We start from the raw sequence: 22,090 nt of genomic DNA, 5'->3' as shown, positions 1-22,090 counted from the left end.
TATATAATTGCTACGGTTACAAAAGTCCTTCCTGATATTGACAACTGTGAAGCCACAAAATTTTTAATTAAAGTTGTCAATTTTGTTCCATCAGGCCTACATTGTTGGAACATTAAAATGACATACTGGCCATATGTTCGTATAAATAATGTGGACATCATTTCAGATTTACATTGGCTACACTCCATGTTGTGATCAGCTGCTTTTACTAGCTTATTAAAAGAGACTGATTTACTGTCTGGCAAAGTTAAATATATAAATGTTTCTGAGTCTACACTAGTAGTACTTGATACCCTACAGTTCTCGCAGTCATGCTGCCATTGATAAGAAAGCCCAAACAGGTGATCTACATCTACACCTTCATCATGCAATACATCAAGCATATACATTAAAAACTCCTGACAATCTTGCTGACTATTTTGAGAGAATTGTGTTTGGCCTGAACATCTGTCTAACAGATTTCGAATTTCAGACACACTTTCTATGTTTGTTCTATCAGTGCTACATTTCTCTAACACAGAATTTAACAAACTGCAAAATCTTTGATCAGAATTGACCACAATCTCTTCTTTTACATTTTCTAGAGAAAACAAAACATTAACCACTACATTAGCATAGCAGTTGACACCAGAACTGTTTTCAAATTGAAAACCAACAACATCTTCAACAGAATCCTTTTTGTTTCTGCTTATAATTTCAGGTTCATCGACTTTTCGTCTTTTTGCTACAACCTCCCCAGTATTGGTCACATTTCTTCGTTTCCGGCCTACCACACGTTTCTCAAACAAAGGATACTGAGGCAAATGTGGCGCATACTCTCTTCTCAACCTATTGTATTCCTTAACACAATCTAGATCCGCACAAATGTTTGTGACATCACACTCAATCAAGTACAATCCCGATAAAGTCCTAACTCGTGACAATGCCACATATGCCATACCCTCCTTGAACACAGAAGTGCCAATATTCACCAATGCACAGTCTACACTTAAACCTTGCGATTTATGGATTGTCACCGCATATGCCAAGCAAACAGGAAACTGCTTACGACGAACATATAAGTCTTTTACAAGTAAAAATCTAGCAGAACAACGAGCAATTAGCTGTACTTCCTCAATGCCATCAAATTTAATTTTTAAAAATTCAATTCCATCTCTATTTCTGTATTTCACAAAATCAACAACATTACCCATTGATCCATTTACCAGACCTCTTTCAACATGTAAATTCCTTCTTAAAATTATACGGCAGTTCAAGCACACATTCAGAGTCTTTTCAAAACCCGCAGTTTTAGATATACTCTTCTCCAATGAATCCAATTTTGTTTTCAGATTCTCAGACAAAATAATTGTTGATCCCATATGCTCTACTCTGTCAATAGCTTCCAGTTTCACAATCTCTTGCTTTTCTAAATGCAACATTTTGTTGTTGAATTTGGCACATTCTGCAAGAGTTGGCATCAAACATATTCCAGATTTTTTCTCAGTAACTTTCTGAAAAATATTCTCAGGCACAACATCTTCGTCTGGATATAAATTTGTCAGTAATCGTGCATGTAAAGCTTCTTTCCCATGCTCGGTCACTTTTCCAATTCTAACATCTTGTAGAATAGTCTTGTAAACTTCATCCTTTGCCTGACGCATATTTTCATGCAGTTCAGCATAATTGAAGTTTAACCATATATTGACGTTGCCAATGCTCCCTAAGCACTTCCTGGTATCTTCATGCGTGAGCATTTTGAACACAGGTTGCCCTTTCACTGGTGTCAGCTGCAGAAGATCTCCGAAAACAATGATGTGTTTGCCACCAAATAACACATCATACTCTGTTTTGAGAACTTCTTGCATTCTCAAATGCACAAAGGCAAGCATGACATTGGAAACCATGCTTACTTCGTCAATGATAAGAAGTTTCATTTTCCTCAAGACTCTTGAAACTTCAAAACAAGCATCTCCAGATAGCTTGTGATATTCTAATTTGTTGTCATGCTCCACTGGCAGCATCAGTAAACGATGTAAAGTAATCCCTTTAATGTTATGTGCTGCCGGTCCAGTTGGAGCGGTGACAACACAAGACAGCGATGACTCTGTCCTTTCCTGCAAATAACATGAAATTGCTTTAATAAGGAAACTTTTTCCAGTTCCCGCTTCTCCACTCACGTACAGTCGGACAGGCTTCAACGATGTACATGAGCACTCTTTCTTGTCATGACTTAATCCATGATCAATTTGCATGGTAAGTTCGTCATATATTTTCCTCTGCTCAACGTTGAGTTGTCTTTCCAACTCTTCTAAGTTAACCGCATCCTCCTGAGCATGTGCCATGGCTCTTTCCACTTCATTCATAGCAGTGGCAGCTTCATTTTCGATAAGAGGTCCTCCTAGTGGATCCTGACTCAATGAAGCAGAACTCTGACTGTCCTGAGAACTGTCTCTGGCAATCTCGGCTGCAATCGTTGCTTCCTGCTCAATTTCCACATTCAACATTTCTACATATTTGGGAAAAGCAGGACATTCTATGGTCTCCTTGGCAGCATTGAATGAGTCTTTGTAACAAAGGAAATCTCCAAGCAGTTCCTCTTCTGCACGCAAGGCTTAAAAAGTTGCAAAAGTGCTAAATAGAAAAACTCCTTTTTTTCAGGAGATTCGCCACTCAATTTTCGATGGTTTATCAAGTGGCATTTTCTTTGCTTGACCAGACATCCCTCACTTCCTATTACAGCATACACTCCTTTCTCAGTATCTTCTTTGATGTTCCTCTTGAATATGTAATTTTGCAGAACCTCATACAGACAAACATTCTCGAGGTGACTGCTTCGATTTGGATAATATGTATCCAACATGTTGCTCTTCAAAATGTCGGTACTGTTTGGCTCCTTTTACGCCAAATACTCAATTTCCCGCACAGGTTTGAGAACTCGATTACGCGTTGCAGCAAGACCAAGACTCGCCCAAACGATACTCCTGGACTTGGCATAGAGACTTGCTGAAGACAACCGGTCAGAACATTCGTAAGCTCCGATTTCTCGATGCGACAACATCTTCAGACTGAAACTGTACAACTTCTTGCTGAGGCTCTTTTCATGGGAAATGTCCTCCCACATATCCTTCAATTCTGTCTTCTCTTTTTTGGTGATGTAAGATGTCACATACCGAGCCACAGCCATACAGTTATCAGCCACAAACTGTATATCCATGTTAGCATTCCACATGGACAAAATCACCGGGTTGTAGTCGTTGATGTACTTAGACTCTTCGTTCCTCTTCAAATTGTATGTGTTTTTAGGTGATTTCTTCATCACATTATGTCGCAGCGAAGACATCAAACTGTTCACTCTTCCTTTAGAAATCACCGATCGTGGAAAGCCGAAACGACATTTGGTGTAGAACTTGTCTTTGTTCCGGAATTTACGACGACAGTACTTTCCACATCGATGGCTTTGGAAACGTAGAACTTTTTCTCTTAGGCTTTTTTTCTCCTTTGCGTTTGGAACAGCACACGTAGAATACTGTTCTATGAAACTCATCACTGAGTCTTCTGCATCCGTTCCAAATTTAGGTGCATCCTTGATCCACAGCAACATATGTATATGAGGAGCACCTCTTGCTTGGTACTCCTTCCTCCAGAAGAAATCCAACACCTCTCCAAGAGGTGGATTCTTCTTATTCATGATGAAAGACATCATACCTTCAAATCTATGATTGAAGTACCTACATACATTGACTGGATCCAAAGAGCACAGTTCTCCGGGTGTCTTGAATTCGATGTTTTCTACGTTAGCATTTGCCTCTCGTAGAAATTCAAGTAAGTCTTCCCAGCCATACTCAGCACAGCTCAAAGTGAGGAACCATGTGGGAGTTCCTAAGTTCCTCAGCATACATTTTAAATCACCATGACGACGGTACCAGTACTCATTAGTACCACGCTGACACGCCATGAGATTAATCAGGTGAGAATCCAAAATACTGTTTGGACATTGACTTTATCCATAAAGTCACTTGCCGAGATGTTTTGCATGTGTATACCACTTTTCAAGATGTGGTTCACTGCATATGACAGTCTAGACAGATCGCTTTCAAACAGGAGATGAAACAAATAAGGAATGCATTGTCGAAACCGAGGATCTCCTGCATACAATCGCAAAGTCCGGTATTCAGAAGCAGGAATTTGATGAGGTCGCTCATCATATCTTCCTCCCTGACCTGTTGGAAAAAGCTGTAGGAAACACCGAGCTTCCAAACTTTCCTCCCAAACACTAATGGGACTCCCTTTCGCTTGTTTCATTTGAAACAACTCAATAGCATTCCCCATGACTTCCTTGGAATGCAAAGGATGAACACTATAATGTTCATATATTTCTTCACTAGTACAGGGTTCTACTTTCTCAATTTGACCAGCACACAAATCGCTATCCTCTTCCTCACTTACTTCCTCTTCTGCAACATATACATTTTTATAGTATTTATTTTTTTTCAAATACAATGTTGCCCTTTTGACTTTCCTAACATCTACTAAATCTTGCCATATTTTCTTATTCTTTGTCGGAACCCCATTAACTAAGATAACAAGAGGTTCCTCTTCCACTTTTTCTACTCCAATTGTGTTAATGTTTTTCTTCAAATCTAGAGGCAAATAAACAACTCTTCCCTTTAATCCTCTCTGTAAATCTGATGGAGGCAATTTCCCTGTCTTTGGCTCCATTCTTACAATAGCCTGAAAGGGATGGATACTTTGAATCAAAATAGATTCATAAGTATTTAAATCCTTCAATTCAGAAGGAATCTCAACCAATTCCAGATTATTATGAACTGCTCTAGCAGGCATCTGGTTTTGATTTAATTTGTTACAACAATAAGTACACACACGTTGATCCAATCCCAAATCAAAACAATTTTCTACCATCAAGTATGTTGTAAAATCCTTCCATTCACTATTATTTTCCCTTTCACTTTTTCCATATAAATCCACTAACTTAGTCTGATTCTTATAATAAGTGCGTCGACAACACACACAAGTGAAATTTGGCCTCTCACTTGATTTCACCTCAAACGTCGCAATTTCCCTCTGGAAATTATCTGTACTGGAAACCTGTACACTATCTTCCACATTACTCTCTTCTTCTTGGTCAATTTCAACATTCTCCTCTTTACTTCCAAAGTAACAAAACTCAATTTCTTCACATATATTCTTCACATCTATTTCAGAACCATGCAAAAGAGCAGCGCATAATTGTTTAAGCATAATTGCTGGACTCTTAGCATAATACAACATTCTAACTAATTTCCTCACTTTATTATGATGCACTGCTAGCATCCTGAAATGATGAAAAACACTCTGGCATACTCTCCTGGAAAGACAAGCCAGTGAATGACCATGCAAACCTATCACTTCTCTCACTCTGCAAGGATCTAATTCTTGCAACAACTTCATTTTCTGCTTCAAACTTTTCTTATTAAATGACCGTATAAAATCACAAAGCAAATTGATGGAATCCTGTCGTACACTGCAAATACTACTACACTTCCAGGTGTACACAGGACCCTTAGGACGTCTCCCTAAAACCTCCTTACCTAACACCTCTTCTATCTCTGTTCTCACAAGTTTTTCTTTTTCAACTGGACAACCATCTTTCACTTCATAAGCTCGACCACTGGTGTCAACTGCATGCACCAAATCATTATCCTGGAAATAACTCTCCTCATTAAAAAATGCCTCAGAGCTTGAACTATGCATCCATTCTCCAGAAAAAACTTCACAAAAATTACTACGATTAACTATTCTCTTCCATCTACTATTTCTTTTGAAATCATAAATTGCCTTGTTTAGCTTCCTAATTCTATTGATTGTCAAAATAAATACCTTACGTTTAATTTCAAATGCCTGATCAATAACTTTCTCAACTATTTTTTTTCTCTTATAAAAAACCACTTTCTGTTGAACTTTCTTAATATTTTTTAACAAATTCCCAATTATCCTGTTGCGGAACATTCGTTTACGAATGTCCCTAAACTGTTGTTTCCTTCTACTTTCATGCATAGAGTTATCTCTTACTCTAGCAGTAACATTTCTCATTGGCCTTTCCTTACCATTTGAATTGTTTCTCCTTTTCTGGACTGAAACATTTTCTGTAGTAATATTTTTTTTACTAGACATATTTCTTATGACTGTTTTTGGACTCTTACCCGGTGCTTTCTTGGTGACTTGACAAATCTTTTTGTTAGAGGACTGCTGCATTATTCCATGGTCCTGCTGTCTTTGACGTTTTGCAGCCTTTCTCACTCTTTCTTTGCTTGGCATCCTAAAATCTTGAAATAATCTGCAGTTGAATCTGTGGTAAAATATAATAAAAAATGTTATTAACCACTATTACCCAACAGTAAATTAATAACAGTCATCAAAAACTTAACACACTACTTAAGTATATAATATACTGAAGCCTATCTCCAATTTTTCACTGAACAGGACTCATCTCTTCTTAACCTTGGATAAACCTCACCTACTCTGTGTCCCCTGCACATAATTAAATGTAAAGGGGCAGATTTATATTAACTAGCACATCCCCAGGGATGCACCAGTTAACGTGCACCGCTGCTCTGCCACCCACGGTGTGCCGCATTTACAATCAGATAGGACAAAGCTACATCAAAACCCTGCGCCTGCTTGAAGCAGGCATAGATCTTGACGCAGGTAGGCTGAAAGCTAAAGCAACAACTAAGTGTCGTGTGCAGAAGTTACAAAAAAGGAAAAATGGCGTTTAAACCAGTAATTTATTTATTTATTTATTTTATGTAGTTTGTAGAGCGCACAGCTACCCCCGAAGGGGTGTCCCGGCGCTAGAACCTGAACCTCCAGAGGAGAGGAGAGGAGCAAGAAGGGGAAGTAGCGTAGTAAATCAGAGTCCAGAGAAGAGCCAAGTTTTGAGTCTGGCCCGGAAGATGGGTTCGGAGGGACAGAATCTAAGATCGACTGGCAGCGCGTTCCATAGTTTTGCCGCAATGACGCTGAACCCTCTGCCACCCATTCTGGATAGTCTGAAACGGGGAGAGATCAGAAGGCATAGGTCATTGGATCTCAAAGATCTGATGGAACGGGATATTGAAACACGTTTTTTCAAGTAGTTTGGACCGCGATCGTTGATGGCTCGGTGAGTCAGAGTGAGGATTTTAAACTGGATACGGCTGGCCACAGGTAGCCAGTGCAGTTCCTTACGATATGCGGCAACTGATTGACGATAGGGAATATTGCCAATCAGTCTGGCCGCCGCATTCTGCACAATCTGCAGCCGGTCAATCAGGTATTGGGGAGCACCAGCATAGAGGCTATTAGCATAATCCAGGTGGGACGTGATGAGGGCATGGGTAACTGTACGGCGGGAGTCCAGAGGAAGATAGGGGAGTATTTTTCTAATCATGCGCAACTTCAGGAAGCAGGCAGAGGTCACTTTATTAATCTGAGTCTTGCATGAAAGGGAGTCGTCAAACTGGAAGCCCAGGTTGCGGGCCGAGTGGACGGGAGAGGGGGCGGGATCAAGTGCCGCGGGCCACCACCAGGAGGAGGGGATGGAGTTTTTCTGGTTAAAAAACAGCACCTCTGTTTTGTCTGCATTGAGTCTTAGATGGTTTTCAGACATCCAACCACTGATGTTATTGAGGCACAGGCGGAAGTTGGAGAACGCGGAGTCAGAGTGGTCTCTGAAGGAAAACACTAGCTGGGTATCATCAGCATAGGAGACCACCCTGACTCCGAAGGACTCCACCACGCCGGCCAGTGGGGCAAGATAGATGTTAAAAAACAGAGGGCTGAGGGCAGAGCCCTGTGGCACACCGCAAGACAGGGGTTTTTCCTCCGATTTAAAAGGCCGCAGCAATACCCTCTGACTTCTTCCTGAGAGGAAGGACTCGATCCAGCTAAAGGCAGTGCCGCCAATGCCAGTCTGTTTTAGTCGGTCAAGGAGGATGGGGTGAGAGACCGTATCGAATGCAGCGGACAGGTCGAGGAGGACTAGCATGGCCTCCTCGCCCCTGTCCACGCATTCCCGGATTGTCTCCGATACTTCCAGCAGAGCCGTCTCTGTACTGTATCCCGCCCGAAATCCAGATTGAGAGTCGTGCAGTAGTGAGTTGCTTTCCAAGTACTCCGTGAGTTGCAACTGCACGGCTTTTTCCAAGACCTTTGCAGGTTTGGGGAGAAGGGAAATGGGGCGGTAGTTGGAGAAGACAGTGGGATCAGCATCTGCCTTTTTTAGAATGGGGATCACCAAGGCTTCCTTCCAAGTGGTAGGGAAAAAGCCATGGTGCAGGGAGGCATTCCAGATGGAGAGGAAAGAGTCGGCTAACGAGGGGGCCAGTTCACCCATGAGTTTGGCAGGGACAGGGTCAGAGGGTGCACCAGACTTGCAATGGATGAGTAGTCTGATGGCATCCTCCTGGGTGAGTTTATTAAAGGCAAGAAAGGACGGTAAGGCCGGGGGACTTGTGAACTGAGGCCGGGATATTGGCCCTTTAGGGAAGGAGATGCATAGCTTGTTGATTTTTTCGAGGAAGAAGTCCGAAAGTCCTTCGCACAGGGTCTGACTAGCTAAGTTCTGAGTGGTCCTGGCCGGAGGATTGATGAACTCTTTAACGATGGAGAAGAGGGTTTTTGAAGAGTTTTTGGCCTTGGTAATTTGAAGCGAGAAATGATCTTTCATGGTGATTTTTTTATGTTTACGAAATTTTTTCAGGGCAGCTTTGTAGGCAAGCTTAGCTTCAGGGTCGTAATTTAGTCTCCACTTCCGTTCGAGTACTTTACATCTGCTTTTTTCCTCACGGAGAGAGGTGGAGAACCAAGGAGCGGAGGGGCGAGATCTAGTGGAGGCAATGATTTTCTGGGGGGCAATGTGGTCAATAGCATTGATGAGGGCGGTATTAAGCTTGGCGATATTAGCGTCAATATCAGAGGATAGATGATCCGTCTGGAAGTGGAATACCGGGTCCAAGGTGGCGCATGTCACTTTGTGCCACTTCCTTCCCAGCTCTTTCCTGGGCGCAGGAGGGACAGATTTCCGGTCTAAGGCCAAAGAAAAAGGGATGAGATAGTGGTCGGACCACGTAAGGGGAAGGGAAGGGGAGACAGTGATAGTGGAGAAATTAGCGAAAATAAGATCTAAGGTGTGACCAGCCACATGAGTAGGACCGGTGACTAGTTGAGTGAAATTAAGACTATCCATGATTTCTAGCAAATTATTCGCTTTCGCGCAGAGAGGGTTGTCAACGTGGAGGTTAAAATCACCTAAAACTAGAAAGCATTGATGTTTAAGGGATAGATCAGCCAACTGGTGGGTGAGAGCGGTAAGAGAAAGGGAAGCAGCCGTGGGGGGGTTATAGATTAGTGAACCAGCCAGTATAACTGCCGCAGAATCGGATACAGAGAAGTATAGGGCTTCAATTATACCAATGTTGGTAAGTTTGGTGGTGGTCAGCTGAAGATGAGATTTGAAGATGACTGCTAGTCCGCCTCCCGATTTACCCCCAGCCCGGTTAATACATTTTATGTCATAGCCTGGTGGGATGGCCAGATAGATGTCCGGAGAGGAGGAATCAGTTATCCAGGACTCAGTGAGATATAAAATATCCCACTCGTCGGAGGAAATCGACATCCAGATGTCGTTGGCATGACGGGGGAGAGACCGGCAGTTAACCAAGCCTGCTTTCAGCATCCGGTGGTTAGATGCTGGGAGCTGCGGCGAGGGATGAGAAAACAAAGGAAAAGGGTAGGCCGGGAGAGTAAAGTTGCATTGAGGGCAATGAAAAGGAACGGATTCTAAATGGTTAGGGTTGCAGGGGATTGTGGCCGCACAGAGGGAGGGATTGAGTGAATGAAGTTGGGAATTGGTCCAGCACGTGCGGGCGGAATCAGCGGAACAAACAGGGGGACTGGCCCTGGGCCCGGTCCAGGCCCGGACGGGCCCAGACGGGCTTGCCTTTGGCGCGCCTTCGGCGCGCTGACGGCGCGCCCGCTGCGCCCGTCCGCTGCGCTTCCTAGCGAGGCACATAGTTTATGCCTGAGGGGGAGGGCGTCACGGGGGCGTGGCCAGCTGAGGTGGGCGTGTCTAAGGACGCGCCTCGCCCTCGGTAATGGCGATGATGGAAATCGTTGCAGCGCTGAAAACGCTGTTCGTGACCAGGAGGTGAGTAGGTATTTTTAAAAACAAAGTTAAGCACAAACAATTAAAAAGAATTAGGCTCACTCCCGGCTTTCCGCCTCAGGAGACTCGTAGTTCTGTTGTGTCGCGCTATCAGCTGCGCGCACTTTTATAGCCGGTATCAGGGGGCGTGGCCAGCTGAGGTGGGCGTGTCTAAGGACGCGCCTCGCCCTCGGTAATGGCGATGATGGAAATCGTTGCAGCGCTGAAAACGCTGTTCGTGACCAGGAGGTGAGTAGGTATTTTTAAAAACAAAGTTAAGCACAAACAATTAAAAAGAATTAGGCTCACTCCCGGCTTTCCGCCTCAGGAGACTCGTAGTTCTGTTGTGTCGCGCTATCAGCTGCGCGCACTTTTATAGCCGGTATCAGGGGGCGTGGCCAGCTGAGGTGGGCGTGTCTAAGGACGCGCCTCGCCCTCGGTAATGGCGATGATGGAAATCGTTGCAGCGCTGAAAACGCTGTTCGTGACCAGGAGGTGAGTAGGTATTTTTAAAAACAAAGTTAAGCACAAACAATTAAAAAGAATTAGGCTCACTCCCGGCTTTCCGCCTCAGGAGACTCGTAGTTCTGAGGTGTCGCGCTATCAGCTGCGCGCACTTTTATAGCCGGTATCAGGGGGCGTGGCCAGCTGAGGTGGCCGTGTCTAAGGACGCGCCTCGCCCTCGGTAATGGCGATGATGGAAATCGTTGCAGCGCTGAAAACGCTGTTCGTGACCAGGAGGTGAGTAGGTATTTTTAAAAACAAAGTTAAGCACAAACAATTAAAAAGAATTAGGCTCACTCCCGGCTTTCCGCCTCAGGAGACTCGTAGTTCTGTTGTGTCGCGCTATCAGCTGCGCGCACTTTTATAGCCGGTATCAGGGGGCGTGGCCAGCTGAGGTGGGCGTGTCTAAGGACGCGCCTCGCCCTCGGTAATGGCGATGATGGAAATCGTTGCAGCGCTGAAAACGCTGTTCGTGACCAGGAGGTGAGTAGGTATTTTTAAAAACAAAGTTAAGCACAAACAATTAAAAAGAATTAGGCTCACTCCCGGCTTTCCGCCTCAGGAGACTCGTAGTTCTGTTGTGTCGCGCTATCAGCTGCGCGCACTTTTATAGCCGGTATCAGGGGGCGTGGCCAGCTGAGGTGGGCGTGTCTAAGGACGCGCCTCGCCCTCGGTAATGGCGATGATGGAAATCGTTGCAGCGCTGAAAACGCTGTTCGTGACCAGGAGGTGAGTAGGTATTTTTAAAAACAAAGTTAAGCACAAACAATTAAAAAGAATTAGGCTCACTCCCGGCTTTCCGCCTCAGGAGACTCGTAGTTCTGTTGTGTCGCGCTATCAGCTGCGCGCACTTTTATAGCCGGTATCAGGGGGCGTGGCCAGCTGAGGTGGGCGTGTCTAAGGACGCGCCTCGCCCTCGGTAATGGCGATGATGGAAATCGTTGCAGCGCTGAAAACGCTGTTCGTGACCAGGAGGTGAGTAGGTATTTTTAAAAACAAAGTTAAGCACAAACAATTAAAAAGAATTAGGCTCACTCCCGGCTTTCCGCCTCAGGAGACTCGTAGTTCTGTTGTGTCGCGCTATCAGCTGCGCGCACTTTTATAGCCGGTATCAGGGGGCGTGGCCAGCTGAGGTGGGCGTGTCTAAGGACGCGCCTCGCCCTCGGTAATGGCGATGATGGAAATCGTTGCAGCGCTGAAAACGCTGTTCGTGACCAGGAGGTGAGTAGGTATTTTTAAAAACAAAGTTAAGCACAAACAATTAAAAAGAATTAGGCTCACTCCCGGCTTTCCGCCTCAGGAGACTCGTAGTTCTGTTGTGTCGCGCTATCAGCTGCGCGCACTTTTATAGCCGGTATCAGGGGGCGTGGCCAGCTGAGGTGGGCGTGTCTAAGGACGCGCCTCGCCCTCGGTAATGGCGATGATGGAAATCGTTGCAGCGCTGAAAACGCTGTTCGTGACCAGGAGGTGAGTAGGTATTTTTAAAAACAAAGTTAAGCACAAACAATTAAAAAGAATTAGGCTCACTCCCGGCTTTCCGCCTCAGGAGACTCGTAGTTCTGTTGTGTCGCGCTATCAGCTGCGCGCACTTTTATAGCCGGTATCAGGGGGCGTGGCCAGCTGAGGTGGGCGTGTCTAAGGACGCGCCTCGCCCTCGGTAATGGCGATGATGGAAATCGTTGCAGCGCTGAAAACGCTGTTCGTGACCAGGAGGTGAGTAGGTATTTTTAAAAACAAAGTTAAGCACAAACAATTAAAAAGAATTAGGCTCACTCCCGGCTTTCCGCCACAGGAGACTCGTAGTTCTGTTGTGTCGCGCTATCAGCTGCGCGCACTTTTATAGCCGGTATCAGGGGGCGTGGCCAGCTGAGGTGGGCGTGTCTAAGGACGCGCCTCGCCCTCGGTAATGGCGATGATGGAAATCGTTGCAGCGCTGAAAACGCTGTTCGTGACCAGGAGGTGAGTAGGTATTTTTAAAAACAAAGTTAAGCACAAACAATTAAAAAGAATTAGGCTCACTCCCGGCTTTCCGCCTCAGGAGACTCGTAGTTCTGTTGAGCCCATGCTAACTTAACACAGAGTAAAAATATCCAGGATCTACATCAGTTTGGGGTTCACGAACCTGGCAGGTACAAGGCACTAAGGCTTTCCACCGTGCATGTCTCATCCCAAATCATATGTTGTTTGTGAATGAAACAATTTCCCAGACCAAATGCTTTGGATTGGCTACTTCTAAAAAATTAAACACCCCTACTATCCCGGAGTTAGAGGAATATGATAGTTGGAGTAATTTTACTCGTTGTCCATTAAAGATTTACAGGCCCTACTCCGTAATTCTTCCTTTAACATTTCCAGTATAAATCCAAAAGGTTGACTGCTTTGGCAACGTGCCTTATCCACGGTTTAATAACGCTGCCTTTTGCTTTATATAAGTTTTCAAATTGTATGAAATATATACCAATAGGTCGTTATTAACCTTTAGGTAGTGGTTTTCTTCATGAGGTCTGGTCGCTTCCATACACATACAGATTTTCAAAGATGATCAAGAAGTTTATCTGAATGGAGAGGAATGCACTGAGACGCCAGATCATTCACTAATGTGTAGGCACATACAGTTACACGGTTCATGCAACAAACACCGACCAAATATGGCTTGCTCTGTTGCAAGGCACACCAGTTCCTGCTATCATCCCCACGTTCAAGTTCTTGGAAAATGGTAGTTATTTGATGCTCAATAATGAAGATTGTTCTGGGTTCATTAAAAGTATTCATTTTATCGTAACAGTAAATGAACGGGTTATTTGCTGCAGAAATGTTCTATTTCCTCCCACACATGAACATACGGAGTTTTCAATCTGGCCACAAATACCAACCTTGGGAGCACATTTCAACGGCATGACAAGAATAAGAGCTCTTTTGTCTCAGAGAGAGGTGGCCTTGACTTCGGCCCGTGAAACTTTCGTGCTTCACATAGCGAACACCCGTACAGAGTTGCAGACCCTTTTAAATACAGATTCGCCTTTCCATTTCAGCAAGATGGTTCGGACTATCTCTAACGCGTCCTCCACAAAGGGCCTGGCGCACTTTTTTAAAGTTGTTACCAGTGGTCTCGTGACTTCATTTGAGAAAATCTTTGGAGTCATCCCTACTTTCTTTCATTCTATTTTTTCCACTCTGCTTCGTGGATTCCCATTTTTACTTGCATTACCAGCGGACGCTCTTGTGCTTTTTTACATTTTTAAATATGGATGTCCCTCCTGTGCAAGCTCCCGCCCTGCAGCTGCTGACACTGTTCCGCAATCGCATGCTAGAATATTATGGCACAATGCCGTTGGCGATATTAAGCACGGCATATGGATTATCTTTTCGATTCTCCTACTTCACCTGTGTCCAGCCTGTATTTCACTGCCTGACCTGTGATTTCCATTGGGCCATTGATTTGTGTCTCTGCGGACCGGTTTCTCCTGACGTCGACTTTAATCAGCTGATGACTCCTATCATTACTCACGAGTTGGTTTGTCCTGGCGAAAGGATTATGGCTGTGGCATTGATGCATGGACTAATTGGTCCCTGGAATTTACTGGCGGCAACACAGTCTTTCTTGGAACAGAGCTTTCTTGAAAACCCACGAGCTGTCCTCTGATGTTGATAGAGGATCCGGTGCTGGGAGAGCACGTATGTTCTTTTCCGCTTTTAAATTGGATGGCTGAACTCTTTTCGGATGAAGACGGTGACTTCCTATTGGAGGCTGTTGCAGCTTATTTTGCATACACAGTTATGTCATAGACCTTTTTCATGTTTGATATGCTGAGTACTAGCATTTCATTGACAATTCATTCACTTATTTGTCAAGTTTTTATTATTTAGCTTGCCTATTGGCTTAAGACTCGATAAAGTACTTGGCTGTTTTATTTTTCTTTAGCATTAAATTTTCCTAGTTTTTAATGTTTTACCTTGCGGACCGTCCACATATAAACTTGCAATCTGCTCTCATGAGATGGCACTTCTATTATCTTATTCAGTTCGTTTCCGGATCATGGGGAGGTGTCATCTAGGTCCTGGATATCTTTACACCGTGTTAAGTTAGCATGGACTCATTACCGGTTTAAACGCCATTTTTTCCTTTTTTGCAACTTCTGCACACGACACTTAGTTGTTGCTTTAGCTTTCAACCTAATAGTTCATCGTGATTTACATGACAATAATATGTTATTGCTCTACTATCTGCTTTACTTGTTAAACTATATCTGCGAGTGCTGAAGTTTCAAGAACAACACGATACAGAATTGTCTGATCTCCACGACTTCATACTCATAACATAAGTGCAGCTTCTGCCAATTCTGGGCATGAGGCGGGTTTTATATTGCTTTGCCGAACACACATACACAACACTTGATGCGGTTCACATGAAGAGAGATCTGGTGTATGCTGATGTGATTCCTTCAAATCTAAGACACTAAAGTATCGGCACGCCCTAAACCAACACAAAGAGACCTTCTTAGCAAATAATATATTATGTGTATTAGGGAGGGTGAGATATAAGCAGCCGCGGGCCGTGGAGGGAGTTACGGTGGGGCAGGGAGGCGGGGAGGGGGAGGGGCAGGGTGGAGCCCTCTCCACCCTGCCCCTCCCCCTGCCCGCCTCCCTGCCCCACCGTAACTCCCTCCACGGCCCGCGGCTGCTTATAAGTGTTGCTAACTCTTATTCATTTACAGCATGTTAACATACTGTCACCATTCGCTTTTTATGTACTACTAACTATGCTGGTAATTTTGCTACTGATAATATGTGTACTTGTATAATCTAAGATACTACGCCTGAGAAGACGGCATTAGTAAATAAACATTTCAAATACACATGTGTTCTTCTTAACTCCATGTTCTGGTTTCTAAGAAATATATAACGACCGACTGTTCATGAGTTCCACGTATCCTGAGGTACTATAAGTTCATATTCTGGATTGTCTAAACATTGAGAGTTTGTTATATCCAATGTGACACTGTACCTAGCTTGCTAAGGGGTTTTGATTACTAAGGTGAGTTTTGGGACACCCTAATTCGCCGAGGTTCCAATCCTCTGTCCACAGTTCTGTCTGAGAACAGAAACCCTGCGACAGGGACACCCCTGAGCCTTGCTGGAGCTTCATCACACTTGCGATACAACTCCAGCAATGCGCCACCTTTACGGCACAGATACGTCACGCATCTGTGCTGTTTTTTCCCCATGATGCGCCGCATTGTAAATGCAGCACACCATAGGTGACGGAACAGCGTCACAGAATGACTAACACATCCCTGGTGATGCGCCAGTCATCATAAATCTATCCCTATGCTTCTTATCTTGTTAGAAATGAACCGCCATATGTATCATCAAAGTTTTTTGCATTTCCTAAATAGCGAACTTTAAGGAATAAATAGCGATTCTTTACCATTCCTAGTTTGTGATGACCTATTTGCTAATTACAAATTACCCATTCATTTCCATGCAGCAGGAGGCCCATAGGAATGAAGGTGCAATTTGCGATTAGCAATTACCTCATCGCAAATTACGAATTTTTCCGAGGGTGCAGGGGTGTCTCAAGAACACCCTGCTGCACCCCTGAAAAAGAAATTTGGGGGCATATGGCGCACATACATTTTGAAAACATTCCTTTACCTCAAAAACGATTTTCAACTCATAATTTGAAAACACTGCACATGGGGAAATGACTTAAAATGTCCTTAAGACACATAAAAGCGTTTTTTGATTGCCTTTGCAGCATGTTTCAGTCACCTTTAACATGCCTATGTAACGCAAACATTCAAAATGTAAATTTGCCATGCACAGGTGGGAGCATATTTACAAGCAATTTGCTCCACAGACAAACTTCTTACATTGAAATGGGAAAAATAACATCAGAGACTCTCAATTACCTTATAAAGAAGCAGACACCATTATGTCCTTCTCATCAATATTAAAACCATTGCTTTTTCTCAAAAACGATTTACAAGTCATAATTTGAAAACACTCCACAGCTCCTATTCACATAAAAGCCCTGTCAGTACTAATACTAGACATTTTCTCCAATTACAATTTCTCAAAGAAACAAAATCTATTTGTAAAACACTTGAGACAAAGCAACATTTGAAAAACACAACTTTCTTCATAATTTTCTCCTTAAAGCACACTATTTTCTATCTAAATTAAAGAAATCTTTTCTCACCTTAGCAAATACTTTGAGTTTCAAAACAGTCTCAGAAACACACCAATTTGTCTTCAGCAGAGCAAAAGGTATGCACTCCAGAGTCTGCAGCTATCAAAAGCACAGAAATGCTGTAATTCCTCACACATATTTCTCATGTCACCCAATCAAAACTCTTCCCTCACTTTTTTTCAAATGAAAACCCTTCCCCCCTCTGCCATTTCATGCCTTTTCTGCATAGCAACCACCTCTTGCAAGACCTCTGGTGTTTGCAAGTTCACACAACAATGTTGCAATTGAACTCTGAACTCTCAGTGCACCTGCATATCCAGAGCATTCTTTCATTTAATGATTTTTTCTTCGCCACTCAAAATACATCTTTCAACAAACTCATCCATGCACACTAACTTTCTGTTTTCAGCAATCAAAATCCACCAATCACTCTTACTGCTTCATTAACACAGAAACTCCTCAGTTTTTTTCATTTTACACTCTCATTTTTTCAACTGCCATTTCATTGCCACACTTCATCTGACTGCAGGAGAACCTTCTCTCGCCATGTTTTCTGTCTGGATTGTTGGACATAGTTATATCTATTGGGCTCAAAGGTACGCTGAAAACAGGAATTTACCTAACCTCAATTTACAAGATGTGGAAATTAAGTGGTTTGGCCACAGAGGATTAAAATGTCACCAATTGATACCATTGGTGAAAACCTTTATGCATTTGCCAAAACCTGACCTGTTAATTGTGCACTGTGGAGGTAATGATTTGGGCACTTTGACTGGGGTAGGTCTGGAAATGCTTTTAAAGGACACCTTTGAGCAATTGATGGCACTTTTTCCTCAGACTGCCTTGGTATATTCAAATATATGCCAAAGACAGAAATGGAGGTGGTCGAACCAATTTTGTCCACAAATTGAGAAATCGAGGAAGCATGTAAACAAATCTGTTTCAGCTTACATGAGAGACCATGGAATGGGCTCCCTGTACAACAATAACTTGCGTTACTACATGCAAGATATCTACAGAGGAGATGGAGTTCACTTCTCAGATGAGGGCAACAGAGTTTTCATTTTGAATTTAAGACTGTGCATTGGTACCTACTTATAAGTACCTAAATGTACCATAAACCCAAAAGCTCTTCTCAGAGCTACCCTACATCTGATCACTCACAATTATTATTTTACTCTAACTTTTTTCACTAATTTTCAAGAAAGTACGCTCCCCAGAACGCTTCCCGGTTCGCGAACCGGGCGCACTCCACGCAAAAAAACTAAAAAAACGGTATATATTTTTTTTGCCCTGCGAGACCCTTTCAAAGCCTCCACATCAAACCTAGGGGGTCAGGGACGATCTACTATGCCCCCTTATGGTCATTTGCCCCTTCGCTTTGGCCTCCTCTTGTCTCTCGATCCTACCGAGAGACAAGATGGCGGCCGCTACGGACTGTTTGGAATGTTTACAGACGCCGAAGAACCAATCAGCTTCGCAAACCTCCGTAACGCGAAAAGTACGCGAAGCGGAGCGCTGTTACAGATATATATCTTTTTTTGAAAGTTAATTTCTCAAAATCCACTGGAGCAAATATATTGAGACCTAGCAAAGGCACATCGGGCTACCAGTCCCTACAATTTTGCCAAGTTTCGTGCAAATCCATTCAGCCGTTCGATTATTATTATTTTATTTTTTTTTGCCCCGCGGGGCCCTTTTAAAACCTCCACATCAAACCTAGGGGGTCAGCGACAATCTACTATGCCTCCTTATGATCATTTGCCCCTTCGCTTTGGCCTCCTCTTGTCTCTCGATCCTACCGAGAGACAAGATGGCGGCCGCTACAGACTGTTTGGAATGTTTACAGATGCCGGAGAACCAATCAGCTTCGCTTCACAAAGCTCCGTTGCGCGAAAAGTACGCGTACTGGAGTGCTGCCCGGTCCGCTGTTACAGATATATATCTTTTTTTAAACGTTAATTTCTCAAAATCCACTGGAGCACATATATTGAGACCTACAAAAGGCACATCGGGCTACCAGTCCCTACAATTTTGCCAAGTTTCGTGCAAATCCATTCAGCCGTTCGGGCTAAAAGTGAGGCCAACCGCCCTATGGAAATTAACATGGGAAAAACGCGTTTTGGGACCCCCCTTTTTTCTCGGCCCCCCCTTGACGAACCCCCCCAAAATTTTCAGGGGCTGCTCAGAAACAAACTGTGCCATTTTCCTGAAAATTTCAGCCAATTCCGTCCACAAACGCCAAAGTTATTAGACATAGAATTTTCAAAAATCCCATAGAGAAAAAATCCTAACTATATATACCTACTGGCGACCGCCAGTAGGTAATATATATACACCAGGGAGCAGGGACAGACACCATGGAGCAGGCACAGACACAGTGGAGCAGGGACAGACACCGTGGAGCAGGGACAGACACCGTGGAGCAGGGGCAGACATCAGGGAGCAGGAACAGACACCGGGGAGCAGGGACAGACACCGGGGAGCAGGGACAGACATCAGGGAGCAGGGAAATACACCGTGAAGCAGGGACAGACACCAGGGAGCAGGGACAGACACCAGGGAGCAGGGACAGACACCAGGGAGCAGGCACAGACACCAGGGAGCAGGCACAGACACCAGGGAGCAGGCACAGACACCAGGGAGCAGGGACAGAAACCAGGGAGCAGGCACATACACGAGGGATCAGCGACAGACACCAGGGACAGGCACCACGCACAGACACCAGGGACAGACACTGTGGAAGAGGGACAGACACCAGGGAGCAGGGACAGGGACCAGGGACAGGCACCAGGGGACAGAGACAGACACCAGTGTCAGGCACCAGTGAGTGGGGAGAGACACCAGGGAGCAGGGACGGGCACCAGGGAGCAGGGACAGACACTGAGGAGCAGGGACAGATAGCAGGGAGCAGGGGCAGACACCAGGGAGCAGGGGCAGACACCAGGGAGCAGGGATAGGCACCAGTGAGCATGGATGGACACAAGGGAGCAGAGACGGACACTGGGTAACATTTCGGACGTTTCTCTGTAATAATGTGACCCCGTGAACAAGGGAGCAGGGACGGACACCAAGGAGCAGGGACGGACACCAGGGAGGAGGGAGAGACACCAGGGAGGAGGGACAGACACCAGGGAGCAGGGACAGACACCAGGGAGCAGGAACAGACACTAGGGACAGACACCAGGGAGCAGGGACAGACACCAGGGAGTAGGGACAGACACCAGGGACGGACATCGAGGAGCAGGGATAGACACCAGGGAGCAGGGACAGACACCAGGGAGCAGGGACAGACTCCAAGGAGCAGGGACAGGCACCAGGGAGCAGGTTCAGGCACCAGAGACAGACACAAGGGAGCAGGGACAGACACCAGCGAGCAGGGACAGACACCAGGGAGCAGGGACAGACACCAGCGAGCAGGGACAGACACCAGGGAGCAGGGACAGACACCAGGGCGCAGGAACGGACACCAGGGAGCCAGAACGGACACCAGGGAGCAGGAACAGACACCAGGGAGCAGGGACGGACACCAGGGACAGGCACCAGGGAGCAGGGACGGACACCAGGGAGCAGAGATGGACACCGGGGAGCATTGTGGCCGTTTCTCTGTAATAATGCGACCCTGTGAACAAGAAAAGGCAGGAGGAACAGAATTGCAATGACGGTGTGAACGAGACAGAGGACTACAGTGTGAAAGTGAAAGTTCAAACAGGTAAACAGAGCCTAGCCATAGTTTTGTTTTGTGCTTTGGCTCACAGCAACAAACACATTTTTACTTATTGAAAAATTAAGAGAACCAGTTGGTAAACTCACAGCAAAGACAATCTAGCGTTACTTCCACAGTTTTCTGCACTGCATTGAATGAGCAGTATAACCGTTTCAAGATGGCTATGCATAGTCAGACTGCACGAAAAGTGTGTTTCACTACAGATCAGACATCACCAGAGCACTTACTCTGTCAAAGCAAAACTGCGCTCTGATTTCACATCATAATGTGCCAAAACTGTAGGAGGTCTAGGAACTATTCTTGTTCACTGACTTGCTTTTGATGCTCGAGCCAAGACAGGGATTTTTCTGGAAGTTTCATCCTAAAATATCTTTGCGAGATGTTCCCCTTCCTATCTGAAAGCGATTAACATGTTCAGCGGCAAAGTGCTATTTGAACTCATTTTGATTACTGCAGTGCTTTACACGAGAGAAAATTGGGAAAACTCGTCACAAAACTGCAGGTTCCACAAGACTGTGCAGGAAGACCATTTTCAATCAGAATATTTGGTCCAGATTATGAACTGTCAATCTGCTGAAAGAGTCACAATGATTGCTAGTGCATGAGAAGCTCCCACGCAAGGTTGCAAGCGTTGAAACAAAATGAGTAGCAACCAGCTACCTTTAAATTTTAAAATGTTGGACCACAGACCATATGTATGGCAATGTCTTTTGTCTCACTGAACAAAGGAACTCTTCCCCAGTGCACCATCTATGAGCCTAACAAGACAATGGCATTCGACCAGGGGTCACGCGTCGTGAAAGACCTCCTGCAAAAACTATCAATAAGTATTTGTAGAGCGCACTAATCACCCCGCTGGGTATCCATTTTCTATGTAATATAACGGAAAGTTTCACTGCCTGGCGATCCAAGAAAGCGTTGTCATGAACAACACCTCGTCTTACCACCCGGTTTCAACGTATACAGTTTTTCCAGGCGCTACAAACTTTTAGGCATCTCTGCACTATCGAAGTATCCAAAATAAGGTTTATGTTTCCTGTACAGAGGATTTCGTTCACTGGGGAATCAATACTTGTAAGGACAGTTTTGATCCTAATATTCATCAGAATAGGAACAGAAACTTTCAGTGTTTGTTTACGTCTTCCAGTCCTTCCTCAAATGAAGAAAGGAGCATCCATTTATAGCAGTTAGCTGTTCCACAAACACAACTCTGTCCGTTCCCTTCCTGTTCAGATCAGGAATTTTCTGCAACAACTTTTGTGACACCTACAAACACTATTTCCAACTTCTTTCATTACATATCCGCACCAGTCTAAGATCCGCAGGCGGCATATACATTTTTGGACCCGTGAACACTGTTCCCAATAAGCTGTGCGTGTGAGCGCGCATGCACAGAAGTCACCCTAAGCGCGCAGTGTGCTGTATTTAGCACGCACTCCTGCACACCCTTCGCGCCCGCAGATGGTTCATGGTTATGTAATACCTACTTTCTGTGTATCAG

At 44.6% G+C, this 22,090-nt stretch overlaps 1 protein-coding gene across 1 annotated transcript in view; it reads left to right on the top strand.

Moving 5' to 3' along the window:
• Positions 1 to 22,090, top strand: part of LOC144797947 (extracellular calcium-sensing receptor-like) — a 164,199-nt gene that overhangs the window by 46,689 nt on the left and 95,420 nt on the right. The gene's annotated exons all lie outside the window — the stretch shown is intronic.

The sequence above is a fragment of the Lissotriton helveticus genome, chromosome 12 (genome assembly GCF_964261635.1).
Source record: "Lissotriton helveticus chromosome 12, aLisHel1.1, whole genome shotgun sequence".
Taxonomy (NCBI): domain Eukaryota; kingdom Metazoa; phylum Chordata; class Amphibia; order Caudata; family Salamandridae; genus Lissotriton; species Lissotriton helveticus.
Note: the sequence above shows the minus strand (reverse complement) of the source record. Positions and strands in the feature narration are given on the sequence as shown.